Genomic DNA, 14,086 nt, shown 5'->3' with positions numbered 1-14,086 from the left:
CACTGCATTGCATGCTGTGTTTTAGATAATGTTCTCAAATTAAACTATTTGCCAACTTATGTCTCCTAGTAACTTTCTTGATCTAAATAGAACCTTGACATTAGAATAGATTTTCACATCTACTGACTAGTGAATAGAAAATAATGGTCAGACTTTAGACATACTTTCTGTGATTTAAAATTGGCCTAGTTTTATATATGTTTTAAATCAAGAGAGGTTCGGTATCTTTCATTATTATGAAAGGGTTTCTGCCCCCTGGACTCCTCCCTTCCTTCACAAAATGGCATATTGAACCACAAAACTAGCAAAGGTGGAAACATTTTGAATGGAGGCAGATCTGTGACTACAGTACTGTCCAGGGATATGTTGGCTGGGATGTACAACTCCAGTGGCATTTTGTGCATTGGAAGGCATAACAGCTCACTAATGTCTTGTTGAGGGTGGTGGAGTGGGATGTAACAAAATTCAGTTTGTTTCAAGCAAGTGTCAGTGACCAAAGGGATCAGATTGGGAGGGACAGAGCAGGCAGCACTAGTTCTGGATATTCTGGGGCTTAAAACTGTAGAGTAAGAAGTGTGTTTATGATACGGTGAGGCATACCGTGGGCCAGCTTGCTGGGGTTCAGAGCAGAGCATCAGTCTCACAGATGTTCAGGAGGGAAGTGCAACCAGGCGCTGAGGACCAGCTGTGAGCCTTGGTCATGTTTTAGTGAAGTTAGAAAGGAACAGCGGCTCATTGGTGCTCATGTGGCACCTGGGATTCACTTTTCATCATGGAGAGCTCAGAGGAACAGATGGGTATCATCTGGAGGAGGAGGTAGAAATTGTGCTGGGACTTGGGAAGGGTGAACTTTTAGTTAACTGTGAAGGAGTTCACATTTGAAGTCCGGTCCTACTGGGAGTGGCCTGAGAACTCAGAATCAGGCACTCAGAAAGGAGTGGGGGTGAGGCAATGAGTCAGGCCAACCAGACACAGAAGTGTGTGTGTGTGCTCAGCCACTCAGTTGTGTCCAACTCTTTATGACCGCATGGACTGTGGTCTACTTGGCTCCTCTCTCCATGGGACTTTCCAGGCAATAATACTGAAGTAGGCTGCCATTTCCTCCTCCAGGGGATTTTTCCGACCCAGGGGATCACACCCAGGTCTCCTGTGTCTCCTGCATTGCAGGCGGATTCTTTACTGCTGAGCCACCAGGGAAGACCAGAAGAGACAGCTATTAATATTTCCCACATCCCTACTGTGAAGAAATTACTAAATCAGATCCAAACTGGTATCTTCCTGAAGGATGCCTTAAAAACAGTTAAGTGTATCATCTTGAAAACAAAATAAAGTTTACAGTTTATTATGAAAAAGTTATATTTTTTTGTGTCTGCCCTAAGTGAAGTCCACAGTTTATGGAGCCTAAGCATTGAAATGTTTGCTGCCTTGCAATAAGACATTTATGCGGAAACATGTTTTTCTTGTCATATGATTGTCACCAGTTAGACCTTATTGCAATCCTGGGTTCATACCTTTGGCTCCAGCTCTTGTTTGCTAGGGCAATATTAAACTTAGATTAGATATAAACTCTCTGCTAAACTAAGTGGTTGAAAAAGTGCCTTCAGAAGTGCAATACTGATTGTCCTCCTTCTGACCTTCTCTGTGCATTTTCTTTCTTATCTCGGTAACCAGAGAAATAACTAGCAGAGGTGAAGTTGGTTAAGATCCACTGCTTCACTTCCTGGAAGGTGACAGCTGCACTAGTTCTTTGTCAATGATGATTTGATCAAAGAGGTGAAGGGTTGGACCTTGAACAGTAGCTATTCTGGCTTCTGAAGGAGTATGGGCAAAAGAGGAAGAGTGAAGGGCTCACTGCCCCTACACTCTTCTCTCTCACTGTTAAATGCACCCCTATTTCCCCAAGGCCCTACTTTTTTCCCTCTACAGATCACCGATGCCCACCCACACTTGGTCCTTCTCTCCCATTTAGACTCACTACCTCCTTCTGTTGATCTGTCATACCCTGTATCCTCTGTCAAGGTATAAGGTGAATGTGAGTTTTGGAATGACAGGGATCTCCTCTGAGCTAGTGCACCTGATCCTCAATTTCCTGTTCTGGGAAATGGTAATAAAACCTACTTCACACAATTATTTTGAGGATTAAAAAAAGTATTTTTAAAATGTATTTATGTATACATTTCTAGGCATGCAGTACACATTCTGTAAATGTTGGTATATTTTCCTGCCTATTAATCTTTATCATGTGAACATTTCCATGTTCTTTTTACCTCTAAAACTTTACTACTCAAAGTGTGGTCTGGGGGCCAGCAACATCTGAGACCCAGCCAGGACAGAATATGCATTTTAACATCTCCATGTTGTTAGTACTGCATGTTGTTAGTGCTAACATGTTTCACATACATGTTAAACCTTGAGAAGCACGGCTGTTAAGACAGAGACTGCTTCTCTCACTCCTTTTTCTAAAGGGGGAAGGATAATGAACATCACTGACCACCTGCCTGCTCTGTGTCAGGTGCAGGTTTTTTGACTGCCTTTTCCCTCCTCCTCACTCTGTGAGATTGGCACTGCCATCTCCCTTTACCTGTGAAGAAATGGAAATGCAGAGGTTAACTCTCAACCCAAGAGCAAGTAGAGATTCAAACTCAACTCTTTTTCGCCTGTAAGCTTTATGCTACTTCAAAACTACATAAGTCTACTGGCTTTTACTTCTGGAGAAGAAGACAAAAGTGGGGAAAAAAAGAAAATGAAAATAGAACAAAACAAAAAGAGAGGCATAGAAGCTTTAAAGGTAACCTTGAGTTTCAATTAAATCAATAAAGGACCATTATTTTTAGGCCTATAAGAAACATTTTCATATCAATTTTAAGTTAGAAAGAGGCATACTTTTTGTGTTTTTAAAAATTTATCAAGAAAGAGAAAAAAAGTTGAAAATCACTGTTATACAGCAACTAGTTTCCAATAAAATTTTACATAATTTCTTAGTAATCCATGTAAAATTTTTTTTAACATTCCATTTAAAATCATTCCACAGTATGACAAAACCCACTGGAAAAAAAAAAAAAAAAGAGGGAGGGGACATATGTGTACCTATGGCTGATCCATGTTGTATGGCAGAAACCAATAAAACATTGTAATTATCCATCAATTAAAAATAAATTAAAAAAAAAGAAAAAAACAAAAAACAAACAAACAAACAAAAATAATAAAATCATTCCACATATAAGATGAACCATCTCATTGTCTTATGGGTGAGATACTGCTGCATTTTCTCTTTGGAGTTGGAAACCTGTGTATTGAACTGAGCTCTCTCTGCTATACAGTAGGTCCTTGTTGGTTATCTTTAAATACAGCAGTATGTACATGTCATCCCAAACTCCCAGTCTATCCCTTCCTCTACCCTTCCCCTCTGGTAACCATAAGCTCATTCTCTAAGTCTGTGGGTCTGTTTCTGTTTTGTAAATAAGAAGAACCACTTTCTTGATGCCTGATTCCAACTGTCCTCAATTCTTTTCTGGGTTCCTTGCCCTTTATTTGATATTGACATACATTTTGGCAGCTAATAAACAGTGATAAAATATTTCACAAACATGAAGTAATTGTTCAGTTTTCATCCTGTTTCATGAAGCAAAGTTTCAATGGATTGTGACACCTAATCCAGCATGTGATTGTGTTGTTTCCTTTGTGAGTTTTTTAAAATGAATTTTTTCCTCCTGACTAGATTGTAATATTGTAACTATCAAAGTTAATAAACCATTTCAATTTACCGAACTTTTCCTCTATTATCATTTTTCCATACTTTGAAGCTTAACTCACTAGACAACATTCCCTAACTTGCCAGAAATGGGATAACTGTTCCCAATAAGTAATTTTTTGAAACCTCTCCACCCCACTTACTCATGTAAACATAAGACACCATCCTGTAAGAGGGGATGATTATCTGAATTTATCCCCTCTGGACACCCAAACTGGCAGAGTCAGGTTGAAGTAGTCATCCATCCCAGATACCTATCTGTTGTGGGAAAGAATTTCAGTTCACAAACAGCCACGCAGGAAATAGCATATTTCTTTATTTTCCCTAAATCACTGAAATCTGACTTGGAGGCCCCACACTGCAGAACAGGAACAGCACTCACTCACTGTCTTGATGGGGTCTTGCCACAGAACCGTGCTGAGATTCTGGGGAGAGATGGACCACTCTGGCACTGACCAACGGGCCAGCCTGGCTTTAGTTGCCAGGCCTGTGTCTCATCAGCGTGGGCTGAGGGCTCAGCTGCTTCCGGACCATGCCTGAGAAAGGAGAACCCTGGGACAGCCAGGTTCTGTCCTCCTTTGGAGCACTAGGAACGTTCCTCTCGGAGGCCTTGCCTCATCCTGTAGCTCTGCTGTTAAGCTAGTCCTGGTGCTCTGCAGAACCTGCTGACTTCAGGCCCCTGTCCAGTCTCCCAGAATCTTCTCTCTCTCTTCTGATTTAAAAAAACACTTCCCTGGGTGGTGATTTAGAATCCGCCTTCCAATGCAGTGACTCAGGGTTTGAACCCTGGTTGAGGAACTAAGACCTCACACGCACAGGGCAACGAAGCCCATGAGCTGCAACTAGAGAGACATCTGTGCACCGCGAGGAAAATTCCCATATGTTGCAATGAAGATCCCATGTGCTACAACTAAGATCTGCCACAGCAAATTAATAAATAAATACTTAAAAAAAGAAAAATGCTTTCCTTTCTCCTCTTCCCATGTAGGACACCCACTATTATGTCTTTTATGACTTAGGTGTTTCAAAAGACCAGAAGAACTCTGATTTCATATGTACATGCTTTTAGCTCTGTAAAAATTCCTAAGAAGTTACAAATGAACTTCATTCTTGCTTGAGACTGAAAGAAGAAGAAAAAACAGGAGGACTGGGTTAATTAGAATTTAAAAAAAAATTATCCAGTCTATACCAGTCCTTTGAAAAGCTTTTTATCTTGGGATTTTTGTGAAGATAATAAAGGCATTCATGTTTGATTAAATCTACTTTGAAATGAAAACTCTACACACTTTACTATAAACTATATTAATGATAAGAACATGATTCTGATATAAATTTCCAGTGCCTGCTTCCTGGAGCTGGGGAGAACTCGTAGCCCAGGATTAGGCCTGACCTGTGTTCCTTTGTGGTATTTCCTCTCCTACTTTGGCTCATGGGGCATTTCAAACTTCCCTTTTAAGGAAGAGACATTCTTTACTTGCTGTCTTAAGGGAAAACAGATTCCCAAACCAATTCCCCTGTAATATCATTAAACATTCCTCCTGCTCTACATATGCATCATGCATGATGTTATAAATATATCATCCTGTTTTTGATTCATGGATTTAACATTTTATCTTTTTTCATTGATTAATCATAGTCTTTTTGAAATTTATTTGTGCCCTGTAGGATTCTCTAGCATAGGAAACTATGTTACATAAGTATATACATATACATTGGAGAAGGGAATGGCAATCCACTCTGGTATTCTTGCCTGGAGAATCCCATGGACAGAGTAGCCTGGTGGGCCACAGTCCATGGGGTCGTAAAGAGTCGGACACGACTGAGCAACTAATACTGCTGCTGCTAAGTCGCTTCAGTCGTGTCCGTTCAGACTCTGTGTGACCCCATAAAAGGCAGCCCACCAGGCTCCCCCATCCCTGGGATTCTCTAGGCAAGAACACTGGAGTGGGTTGCCATTTCCTTCTCCAGTGCATGAAAGTGAAAAGTGAAAGTGAAGTCATTCAGTTGTGTCCGACTCTTCCTGACCCCATGGACTGCAGCCGACCAGGCTCCTCTGCCCATGCCATTGCCTTCTACTATACATATACATATTTATGTATTTCCAAATAGATAATCATGTTTTTAGATTTGAGTATATTAAATGTATATTTCAAGTATATTAAATAAAGATCCATGTATAGGTCGATTTTAAGGCATTTAACTAGATAATTTGAAGGTGAAAACCATTCTAAAAGGAGAATAATATGCTGTTTTTCCAGAGTGAACTAATAAAAACTAACTTATGCAAATTATGTGCTCCTGAGATGTGTGAGGCACAGTTTTATAAATTATATTATATTTTTAAAGTATTAAGATATGTTGATAGAACTTTTAGGAAACTCTTTTTGAAAGTGAAAAGTTGATTGATAATTTACCTCTTTTTAGCATGATGAGATGTTTAATAATAAGGGCTCAGAAATTGGACTCTATTGCTTTAAAATCTATCTTCACAGCTTTTGTGTGATGTTGAACAAATTGCTTAACCTCTCAGAACCTCCGTAAAATGAAGATAATAATATCTACTCACAGGGTTGTTGGGATAAAATGAGAAAAATACATGTAAATCACTTAGAACTATGCCTGACACTCATTTAGTACTTAGTAAATGCTAGTTATCATTAATATTTTAAAAATAGAATGAGGCACCACTGTAAATGATCATGGCATGTAATCCATCCCACCAATTATTTATGGATGATTATTACTTATTCTTTTGGTACAAAGTATTACATATGATGGACTCCCCTGGTGGCTCAGATGGTAAAAAGAATCTGCCTGCAATGTGGGAGACCTGGGTTCAATCTGTACCAGGAAGATCCCCTGGAGGAGGGCATGGCAACCCATTCCAGTATTCTCGCTTGGAGGATCCCCATGGACAGATCCCCATGGGGTCACAAAGAGTTGGACATAACTGAGCGATGAAGCACAACACAGCACCGCACATTGTGTATGATGTGTTTGACCTATTTGCTTCTTGTAACGATGAAACTTCAGAAAATTCACCATGTGTTATCAAGTGTGATTGTCTTGAAGAATTATTGAGTATAATAATCTCAATCATAAGACTGAAAAACCTTACTATGGAATCACATGGGACTCTTCCATGAAACTCTCTGATACACACCCATCCCCTTACAACACCTACACACTCACATACACACAAAAGATACTGCTTGTCTCAATGCTTGCATGCAAGAACAAACAAGAAAATGTGTGTCTCTGGAATAAAATGTTAACTTTTCATGCCAATATAGGTATTTATTGTTTGCAGGAATATCATTTAATAGATAGGTATTAAGATTTTACAAATAGTTATTTAGGCTGCTGTATTTTAACTCAGCATTGGTCAGTTTTTCTGGAATGTGATACATTTTTTTCCTCTTTTATTAACTGGACTAATACCAATAGTGTATGCATGCTCAGTCACTTTAGTTGTGTCTGACTCTTTGGGACCCCATGGAGCCTGTCAGGCTCCTCTGTCCATGGGACTTCTTAGGCAAGAATACTGAGCGGGTTGCCATTTCCTCCTCCAGGGGATTTTCCCTACCCAGGGATTAAACCTGAGTCTCCTGCACTGGCAGGTGGATTCTTTACCACTAGCCACCTGGGAAACCCAATAACAGTGGTACCTAACATTCATTGACCAATTGCTGTGCTTTCTTTGTATTAACTTGAAACAGCCTGATGAGCTGGATACTCATTACTTTTATTTTATAGGTGAGTCACAAAAGTTTGAAAACTTGACTAAGTTAAAACTAGTGAATGGTGGACACTGAATGTGAACCAGTCATCTCTAGTACCAACTCAGTTTAACCATTACACCGTACTATACACTAAGTTGAATGTATTATGTTCTACAAAATGCCTGACTGGGGTTTGCATTTGCCATGGGGTTTATTTTAAATCAAGTGAAAATCAGAAGTGTGACTCAGACTATGTTACAGTGAACTTTATGACATTTTTGTAAAATATTTTATATAGACACGTATGTGTCCAGCTAACATAGATTTTGTTATTTTAACCTCTGAGTAGGTTTTTTAAAGTGAATTTTTAAAAAGCCCTTTTTTAAAGGAAAAAAAACCCCAGGCTTTATAATGAAGCCTACTTTGTCATGAAATGTGTTGAATGAGACTGAAAATAATAAAAATGGGACTCTGCATTTGTCTGGTGGTTCATTTTAAAAATGTTTATAGGTGTTAGATTCACTATTACAGGAGAAGCACGTCTTTACTTTGCAAAAAAGATCCAGCATCTTCTAAGAATTACATTATCGCATTCACTTGACTAATGAACTCCTTAAAGCTTTATAAATAATATCCACTGTCCTTAAAAAAGGGTCACTGAGTTACTGGCCTCAAGAATGTTGGTCTGATGAGCGAACATTTACTCTCTCTTTAATTTCAAGGAGCTTCTCAAAATAGTGATTGGACATTACCTATTCATTTATACAGGTATCAACTTTATCTTTTGCTTCATTAATAAGAACTCCATTTGGTGGAAAACTGTCCTGTGAAGCTCGAGTTCTGATGAAAAGTCTCCAAGGCACTCACTTTTATCTCAAGTCATCTGGGTAAACTTTGAAGTGGGGCTTGGTATTAGGTTAGTGGGAAAAATATCTGCAAGCTTATAAGATGTTTGCATTCCCCTTATAACTGTCATTTTCAGAAGTCTGTTCCTACCTTTTCTAGAATAGCCCCACAGACACATGGGGACTCAAGACAGTCCCTGATTCCTTCCACTGTTCTTCCCTTCCTCCCTTGTGCTCTCCTCCCCTCCCTTTCTTCCTTTTAACCAGTGTCTTCCACTTACTGTTTTTTATTTTTCCTACAGAGTCACTCAGAATAGATTCACTTCCTTCCCAGACTTACGGTCTTACAATTAACTAGAGGTAATTATTATCTTCATTCATATCCCTCCATCTAAGATTAAATAATCACTTTCTATTAAAGGGGATAAATTATTTCAAGCTTTCTTTACAAACTAGTTATAGCATCTACTGAGCACCTACTATGTGCCAGGCAATATACCTACACCATTCCTAATCCTTACAACTTTGCTAGATGAGGTGAAGATACCTAACTCATCTATGACAGCCTTTATCATCATAGCATCTAAGATGTGGTAAACACAACTAAAGCCATAATAGTGGCTGACACATACTAACATTCAATAAGTGTTAACTGTTTAATTTTGTACTTCTGCAAGCATCTGGAAATTTTTTTTTCCTCAACTATAGTATTTATTTATTTTTAAATTTATTCATTTATTCGTTTTTAAAAAAATTTCAACATAATAGAATTAACCTGAGGAAAACTTTTGGCTCCTCTTATTAGTTCACTGTTTCTCCTAGCTTTATATTAACCCATATTTTTGGTCTTTAAAGTTATTCAAAAGAATGATAAAAGATCAAGGATGGAGGCCTTCAATTTTCAAAAACCTTCAGGTTATTCTGGACCAGGCCTGCCTTGTACAGTTCTCTGAGGTTTCTTTCTTTTGTGGAAAAGCACTATCCTGCACAAGAAGGGGAATGGCACCTGAAAGCAGACTTTCAGCTCTAACAGGAGAACACTAAAAACATAGCTCTAGTGTGTTTCCATGTATTAAAATTCAGTTTGAAAAGATGCAATTTTTTCACAGCTCACTTAAAGAGATGGAGAAAGAGTACAAGGCTGTGGTGATCAAGGGTAGGGTAGTTGACTCAGCTGGGTCAGCCACCATTCTAGCTTGGGAACTGGTATACAAAGGCATTTCCTATTTGGGGAACATCATTTAGTGAACAGACATTAGAATTTTTCCATTGGCTATGTAGGATACTGTATTTTAACTCAGCATTGCGTTTTTGCCCAGACATCAGCTTGGATTTTTGGCCAGTTGCCTCGGGGCTTCCCCAGGGGTTCGGTGGTAAAGAATCTACCTGCAGTGCAGGAAATGCAGGAGACTGGGGTTCAATCCCTGGGTCGGAAGATCCCCTGGAGGAGGGCATGGCAACCCACTCCAGTATTCTTGCCTGGAGAATCCCATGAACAGAGGAGCCTGGCGGGCCACAGTCTGTAGATCATAAAGAGACATGACCAAAGCGACTTAGCACGCATGCACTTGAGTTCATACTTCTTTGAACTGGGAAGGACTTGCAGAACTAGTCTAGATGGTTAGAGAAACTTCAGTGGTGGGACAGCTATGGCTGTTGATCTGGGATGCTCCCCTTTGGGGAAGGAAATGCTCTGGAGTATAGAGTGCTTGGTCAGATTAGGGAACATGAGAAGAAGCTTACCGGAAGGAGATCTGGGATTTGATGTCTGTGCGTTACACCCAATCTTAAGTGGTACTGGGAGCTGTTCTTGCCCTGAAGATGACTGTATCAGCTCCCCAGCTCCGTCCTTTCCGTTTTCCCACAGTATAACTTCAGCCTGAGGGTTAAGCTGCCTTCCAAAGCACAGAAGGTCACCCTTATTCACAAAATGTCAAGGACAGAAGCAGACTGGGAAATATATTTAATGGAGATTTTAGTAAAATATACTTATATGCTTCACTGTCACTTCCACAGATAACGTTGTTGCCAGTCATTCCAGTGTAGGAAATAGAATGGCTTCTAAGAACATTCCTACCAGTCTCTGTGCTGACTCACATGTCATTCTCTACCCAAGAGCTAGGCCCACTTTCTTATCATGAGAAGTATATGTTCCACAGAGACCTGTACCCGTGGCACTATATTATGGAGGAAGACCAAGGTTTAAAATATTAGGAGCCAGAAGCTAGTCTAAAAATTTTTTTTCTAAATCTGATAAATCATAAATAGAAAAAAAAAAATCTGAGGATAGAGCTTCTCTCAAATTTGACAGCATCCTAAGTATTTACATGACATTATCAAATATGAGTTATGAAGCTAAAGTATGTCAACAATACATCAATAATAAAGAGCAAAAAGCTTCAAACACTGAATTATTTATTTTCTTTATAGAAAATATTACAAAATAATTGTCAACAGAAGATCTGATGAAAGAATATACAGGTAAAAATCTTCCCAACGAGGATTATAATTATAAAGGGGTGCCAGGGGTAAAATCAATAAAAATATGGTTGCTTTCTTGGCTCTTGTGATTTTGTGACATGTCAACTTTTCAAAATTTGTAATTTGTTGTAATTTATTTTATCATTCCAAATAAATATTCATTTCCGTACCAGCTTTTTCTGTTGTTACTGATCTTTTGGCTATATGCCCACAATCTGACAAGAGATGCTGTCTTCTGCTTTTGACTTTTGAGTGGTACTCTGTTTGACCCAGCTCACAGTCAATAAATGTTAATCTAGGGAATAAAAGCATAAATCATTGCAGTCTGGAGGGTTAGGTGGACCCCAAAGAGAGTGGACTACTCTTGGATTTGGAGAATGGGTAGAATTTGAAGAGTTTAGAGGGGCAGTGACATCAGCAGAGATGTAGAGATAGGAAGACCATGGAGAGATCAGAGGATAACAAATAGTTAAGATTAAGCTAAAAAAATTGAAACTCTGTGAGGTCGTGGAGATGTTAACTAACCTTACTGTGGTAATCATTTTTTCAATATGTACTTATATAAAATCACTACGTTATGCACTTTAAACTCACACAATGTTATTTGTCAATTATATCACAAAAAGCTGGGAGAAAAAAGATTGGTTCAGGTGAAAGGCTTGTGTTGTATAAGGGGTGAGCAAATAGGAAAGGAAGTTTTAAGCCACATTAAGGTAAAAGAATTTATTATAGATCGTCAGATTAAGGGAATTTAACTGTATTGTACAGTCAAGGGAGAGTGTATTGGCCATCTGTTGCCTGTGCCTACAGATAAGCCCATCCTCTCATCTTGTAATAGCACCCTTATTTTCTAGGGGAACCATGCTTTTTCTCCTTTTACTCAATGTTGATTGGATGGGTTCACATCACCCCAGGCTCTAGGGATGGGCCCATGACCCAGGTCTTACATCTCAGACTCAGTGTTAGGATTTCTGCCAGACTATTGGGAAAGAGTCCTCTCTTTCTGCTAATGACGTTGCATTTCTTTAGTATGAGTCTGCTGGTAGTGGTGGCTGAAAGTGGTGGCCAAGTGTGTGGTGGCACACACTTAGGAAGAGTGTGCCTGCGAGTGAAGCCGACCCATAGCCAAGAGATCGAGGGAGAAAGACTCCCAGTGATGTTGCTTAAGTACTAGACACTTGGGCAACCAAGCTTGAAGAGAAATATCCTTGGCTTTTTCAGTTAGGTGTGAGCCAGTACATTTCTTTTTAAATTTGTCAGTATGAACTGGGTTCTTTTATTTGCAACTGAAAGACTTCTGATTACCATAGGCTATAAAAAGAGTAGGGTTTTATGAAGATTAATCTAGTAGCAAATCAAGGATAGAGAAATCAAGATGCTGGTAGTGGAAATAGGAAGGATAGAAAAGTAAAGAGGAAGAATTAAGAGGGCTGGTTTCTCGAATAGGAAGAGGAAGCAAAAATGACTGGTATTTGGAGACTAAGTGAATTACCAAGAATACCATGTTCCCCGCCTCCCCCTCCCCCGCCATTCTCTCAGGGGTAAGTACATTTATTCTTAGGTTTTCACTCTGAGGTGATGACAGGAAAATCAAGTGGAAATATTTAGCAGTTCATTAAAGTGTAGAATTAAACCTTGGGAGAAAACTCAGGATCCAAGATATACTAGGGACACGTGTTGGCAAGATGGAACAATGTGATGATCTGAGCGGAAAGTTAAGTCTCTGACAGAAGACTGAGAAATGGGCTGATGGACAGGAGACACAGGGCTTGGAATGAATCAGGTTATTTTCCTCTGCCAGACAGCTAGTCTCCAACCACTGCAATTCAGGAAGCAAAGTCCGTGAAAGGAGGACATGCAGCTTGGTGGGCACAAGGCGAGAACTGAGCGTGTGCGGGTGAGATTTCTGAAGGAGTGGCTGTGGAGAAGAGAGTGATGAAGAGCAAAAGAAACAGAGATGGGAAGGTTGATTAGAAAGCTCTCTTGGAATTCAAAGAAAGAGAACCTCTCAAAAAGTGGATACTCAGCTGCAGAGAGATGAGAGGAACAGCCGGGGAGACTAGCTTCACTGGGCTCTAAATGTGGAACTAGATTCAAGGGAGTAGGTAATATAAAAGTGGAAGCAGTGGGTGGAGACCAGAAGTTTGGCAGAGAAAGGAAATAGAAGGGCCAGGGTAGTTTACTAGTGGAGCAGCTTAGTCAAGGCTTTTTGTTTGCTTTGTTTTAAATCTAGGACAGAGGAGGCTAGTTTCAGAGGGTAGACAGAAGAAGTGGGGAGTGAAGATAGAGAGGATTCAGCTGAACAGAGGAGACAAGGCAGACAGTGGTGGAGACAGCAGATGGGAAGGGAAGCAATACATCCCCCATCAGAGACCAGTGGGGAGGATGAGAGAAAGGGTGTAAAGAGAGATGCTTGGAGGCAGAATGGAGAGAAGATGAGGCATCTGTCATGTGTTTCCAGGATCGATAAGACAGTAACATGAGGTGTCTGATGCATTCAACAGAGTCTGTGAATCAAGTTACAGTGGGGATGTACAAATTGCTTTTATCCCCAGGAGACTTCACAGAAGATTATATTTCTGTAAACTGATGTTTAAGCAAGGAAAAAGAAATAAAACTAAAAGGATACATAGTCTGTTGCGCACCTTAGCTTTGTAGCTCCCAGTGAAAATGGGGTGATTGTCTTGTCATGACAAGAAGTAGATAATGCAAAACACATTATGACATGATACCGACAATTGGTCATCACTTATATGAAGTAAAAGTACAGATGTAATCAGAGGTGACATACATTTCATAATTGTGCTGTGGGACTTTCTCTGGGAGGATCCCGGAGAAGCCAAATATCAAGTCTGGTGGCTGTGACTTACTTTGATGAGTAATAAACTCATTACAAGAAGAAAGACTTGCTATGAATCAGAGGCAGAGCCAGGAGGTAGCCTATCTTTGGTTCCTACTATCAGATCAAACCACTCAGTGCCAGAAGAACTGGAGAAACCTGTAGGAAAGGAGAGAGTCATTGTGCCTTGTCTGATAAAAGTTGCTGCACTCTGTCTGTCTGACTGTCTCTTTCTGACAAAATTGTACTATTGTTCAAGGCAATGGTTTTCACCCTGAAAAGGCAGCTTGTGCCAATGATGTGATGGTGATTGTGGCCCTCACTCAGATCTTCCCTTTTTGAACCAAGACTCTAACCAAGCCCCTTCTTGGCACCTTTTGCGCTCCTGGACACACCCCTCCTTGAGTCTATAGAACGAAATAAAAAGCACAAATAGTGGCAGGACTGG

This window comes from Dama dama, chromosome 19 (genome assembly GCF_033118175.1).
Source record: "Dama dama isolate Ldn47 chromosome 19, ASM3311817v1, whole genome shotgun sequence".
Classification (NCBI taxonomy): Eukaryota; Metazoa; Chordata; class Mammalia; order Artiodactyla; family Cervidae; genus Dama; species Dama dama.
This window is presented reverse-complemented; position numbering follows the sequence as displayed.